The sequence below is a fragment of the Pseudochaenichthys georgianus genome, chromosome 5 (assembly GCF_902827115.2).
Source record: "Pseudochaenichthys georgianus chromosome 5, fPseGeo1.2, whole genome shotgun sequence".
In the NCBI taxonomy this organism is placed as follows: domain Eukaryota; kingdom Metazoa; phylum Chordata; class Actinopteri; order Perciformes; family Channichthyidae; genus Pseudochaenichthys; species Pseudochaenichthys georgianus.
The window spans coordinates 8664090-8669166 of NC_047507.1; positions in this window are offsets into that span (position 1 = coordinate 8664090).

Consider the following 5077-nt stretch of genomic DNA (forward strand, 5'->3'; position numbering starts at 1 on the left):
GCGTGGGGTCTGGGTGCCGTGTTGGCGGGACGTTGCGGGGCTCGCTGCTCCGCCCTTTGAGGATCGAGGAGCGGACAGTGTGAGCTGGGTTACTGGTGTCGTTTCCTGGCTGCTGCGTGGGGTCTGCAAGACAGCGAGACACAGCAGAACTCAGCCTGAGCACACACACACACTCACAGCTAGCTGTTCGCCACACAGTTCGCCACACACTCACAGCCTGAGATAAGTGAGTGTTTCTCCGCGATCCCAACTATTACCAACGTTCAGGGAACTCTATGCAAGTCAATGGTACTCCCTGATAGTTGAAAATTGACGCTAAAGGTCCACCCACTGCGTTTGATAGTGACGCCAAGGGATCCAAGAAAGACAAAAATGGAAAAATAAAAATCTCCAACGAGGCGTTCTGGGGCAGCATAGACAGGTATTTTCTGTGTTAGAGTTGTACTCGCTACAGGGTGTACTTTGATGGTTTGTGACTTTGCAGACCGTTTACATGCATAAAAAGCTACATAACACACAAGGGGACGGGTAATAACCGGAAAAGCATGTCATGGGACCTTCAAATATAATTACGAATGCATATAAGAATGAGTTATTGTTTAAGTGGATGGACATCTAAATCTCAGTGATGTAGAGAACTATCATTGCAAGGCTTAAACACATTTTAATACATATTGTCATACATATAGAGGAGCCTGATTTCCTTTAGGTGTCAATCTTACAATGTCAATCTCACATACAATTTTCCTCTAAGCTGCCAGGTGCAATGTTGTTATTAAATGAGTGGGGATCCTTTATACACTGAACAAAAATATAAATGCACGCTGTCTGCCATCTGCCCTGAACAGTGAAAACCGGGATTCATCCGTGAAGAGAACACCTCTCCAACGTGCCAGACGCCATCGAATGTGAGCATTTGCCCACTCAAGTCGGTTACGACGACGAACCGGAGTCAGGTCGAGACCCCGATGAGGACGACGAGCATGCAGATGAGCTTCCCTGAGACGGTTTCTGACAGTTTGTGCAGAAATTCTTTGGTTATGCAAACCGATTGTTGCAGCAGCTGTCCGAGTGGCTGGTCTCAGACGATCTTGGAGGTGAACATGCTGGATGTGGAGGTCCTGGGCTGGTGTGGTTACACATGGTCTGCGGTTGTGAGGCCGGTTGGATGTACTGCCAAATTCTCTGAAACGCCTTTGGAGACGGCTTATGGTAGAGAAATGAACATTCAATTCACGGGCAACAGCTCTGGTGGACATTCCTGCTGTCAGCATGCCAATTGCACGCTCCCTCAAAACTTGCGACATCTGTGGCATTGTGCTGTGTGATAAAACTGAACATTTCAGAGTGGCCTTTTATTGTGGCCAGCCTAAGGCACACCTGTGCAATAATCATGCTGTCTAATCAGCATCTTGATATGCCACGCCTGTGAGGTGGGATGGATTATCTCGGCAAAGGAGAAGTGCTCACTATCACAGATTTTTTCAGATTTGTGAACAATATTTGAGAGAAATTGTTATTTTGTGTATATAGAAAATGTTTTAGATCTTTGAGTTCATCTCATGAAAAATGGGAGCAAAAACAAAAGTGTTGCATTTATATTTTTGTTCAGTGTAAAAAATAAGGGGTCTATATTCCCCTTTGTTACAATGGACTCCCTGTTCATGTAGCCCTCTTACTCGTTTAATATTTAGGAGAGTGCATTTACGTAGTCACGTTCTGCCTCTCTTCCTCTGTTTCTGGCTATTCTTTTCATACCCTTGTTTCTCTGAGAAGAGAAGAAATACTATTCTAAAAAGGAGCTGACACATGGTGTCTCTTCACTTGTACACTTCAGGGGTCAGAGTTCATATGGTGATAGTTTCCATGAGCGATATGCACCGGCCTGTGCCTTTACCTTGGACTTCTAATAGAACTGCTCGGGTCTTGATAGATTGAGTGGGGAAGTTCATGAGGTCTTCCAAGAGGGTTATCAAGAATAACTTGTATCCAATGACCTTCTCCCTCTCTGTCTGTGTCTGTGTATTCTCTTGTTCCGATTAACCCAGCCAAATCTTTTTTCTTGTTTTGTATCTATATCTACGCCGGGATCCGGAGTCGAGGCTGATCCTCTTGCTGTAGTCCTGTGTCTTGGATCCTATATCCTGAGTTCTGGATTAAGTCGTGGACTTCGGGTCGTGGCTGAACCTGTCTCTGCGGTCCTGCCTTGGGTCTCGTCATGCTGCTTCCCTGATGGCTTCCACAGGATTGTAGCTGACATCCTCGTGGATTCATCTTCTTATTACAGACACATGCTTTTCCTAACATTCGGTCTATATGCTGTAAAATGTATTATCTCTTCGATTTACACACGGCATCTATTGCACGTCTGTCCGTCCTGGGAGAGGGATCCCTCCTCTGTTGCTCTCCCTGAGGTTTCTCCCATTTCCCCTGAAACTGTGGGTTTTCTCTGGAAGTTTTTCCTTGTACGATGTGAGGGTCTAAGGATAGAGGGTGTCGTTTTTCTCATACTGATATTCTGAACAATCTGTGTTGTTGTATTTGCTGTAAAGTGTCTCTACTGTAGGCTAATTTTATTATATGTACAGCACTTCTGCTCGACCAAAAATCGTCTATAAATGTGCTATATAAATAAAACTTGGTTTGATTTTGATTTGATTTGATTTAGCCTCACCTCTTCCGGTACGTCCACACAGCAGCTTTTCAAAAATCTTGAAAATCTTGGAGCTGGGCGTGTCTGACAGCTTGGGGATTTTTTGCGAGCAATGCGACCAACAACCAATCACATGAATCTCCCGCCCCCGACATACAAAGCAAAAAACCCCTGGGATTTTATGCGAGCAATATATATATATATAATCTCCCCAAACAGGTGAAAACCTACCAGTTTCACCCACTGTCTCTGCCACCTCCCTCCATGCCTGGTTCCTCCGGTTTGTATCCCGTTAATAGTTCTGGTCGTAAAGAACCGGGTGATTTGCTACCGTAATTTCTCGTTTGGAATATGAGGAAATGAACTGCGGTCTGGTTCTCCCAGCTTACACGCGGTTTGATTGGCTAGCGCTTCTACTGTCAGATTTGCATAAACGTGTTTGATTGGCTAGCGCTTCTACTGTCAGATTTGCATAAACGTGTTTGATTGGCTGGCGCTTCCAGCTCAGCTTCAAAAGTTGAACATTGCTCAACTTTGGAATCCCGGAAATCCTGGACATCCTGGAAATCTTCGCTTCGCTCCCCCACAATGCAGTTCGGCGAAAAGCGAGGCAAAGTGACGTCATCCCCATTCAAAGTCAATGGGCAGAGAAGCGTTGGAAGCGGTGGAAGATTCTTCTGAAGCTGCTGTGTGGACGTACCGTTCCTATTAGCTGCAACCCCTATTAGCTGACCTATGAACCATACATAAAAATATGCATACACACACCCACACACACAAACCTCAAGGACAAACAAAGCATTTCAATAGACTTTATTCATTTTCATGTGTCTCTGCATTTGTGTGTTTATGCCTTAAAGCTTCACTCTGTTTCCGTGGATGTGTTTGCGTGATATGACCATAGGCCTTCATACACTGCTGGGGACTGGAGGCCTAACTTCTTTACTTTTTAATATTCTGTTTTCTCTATCGGGCTAAATCATGTCCTGCAGTGTGCGAACCATACCACGGTCTCCAGGGGAGCCGGGATTTTATTTTTTTTGCGGGGGGGGGTAAATGCTGATCCGTGCATTAATAGCAACAGCACAGACATAGGCCTATTATAAAGAGAAAACCTGTTGCACACGGGGTGGTGCCACAGGTCTACATTTACTAGAAACGTCCCGATGGATCATGTTCATGTCAACAGATTTCCCGAGCATGTATGGGCTACGCAAACTTCAATCAACTTGATAATAAATAATCCACGGACCGCCAATGTAACGTTTGACTGTTTAATGAAATCAACTTAAAATGACTCAAAAACAGGCTACATTGTTTCACATGGGCTATAGCCTATTATGGCTGTAGCCTACACAGAGCCGAACACACGCGATAAGAGCAGCCAGCGGCACCAACCATGAATAATATTAATATTAATAATACAGCTATAGCACAACACAACCCTCTCACTGCCTGGAGAGACGCGACGCCACACACACTACACAACGGCTCGTCTTCTTGTGTCTCTTCAGCCCCCAAGTTAACGTTAGCTGTCAAGTTAGCACTAGCACTGACCTTAGCTCCCTCCTCTCTCGGTTCTGTTGTAGCAGCAGTCACAACGTACGATATGCTACCACCAGCTACATTCGGTTGGTCTTCTTGATCAGGTTGTTTGGCCGTCTTTTTAAAGAAATTGCTATGTTGTTTTTTTCTTTTCGACATGTCAGCAGCAGCAACAATGCCTGGTAAACATGCAGTGCTAACTAAACGAACTTGTGACTGAGTGGGTACTGGGTGGAGCTGCGGGCAGCGTGCACGGTGCAAGCAGGCGACACTTTTTTCATGAATCATAAACTCTAAATATAATTTTATTTCACTTATTTTACACCTTTGAAAAAAAAAACATGCCCAAATGGAATTTATTTGGTCATCATATCAGTATTTTAGAGCTCCCCCCAAATTTCACAAACCATGTTCCCAGGGGAGCTCATGTCACCACTAGGGGAGCTATAGCTCCCCCTGCTCCCCTCCAGTTCGCACCCTGATGTCCTGTATCCACCTATTCTAAGCGCACACGGCATGCTTCAAGGCAGAGTTTGCCCGCAGAGGATACACAACACGCAGCCATGATTGACAATGTCATAAAGTTGTGACGGTGGCTGTTCTTGTGTGTAACCGGGCCCGGAGTGGAGGGCCGAGGAGAATGTATGTGAGTTGTGAAACTAGGGTGGCCTCACATCGAGAGAGGCGGCAGAGTGGGGCTGGTAGGGCCCGCGGCTCGAGTGATAATCTCAACACACAGTGAGCCCCGAGCCTGAAGCTGGCGGCCCTCGCTCCGCTGCACGCTGCTGCGCCTGTCACGTTCCCGCCACCTCCCAGCAGAAATAACCAGCACTGGCAGAGCTGGTGGCCGGAGGCAAGGAGGTGCCAGTGGCTATAACA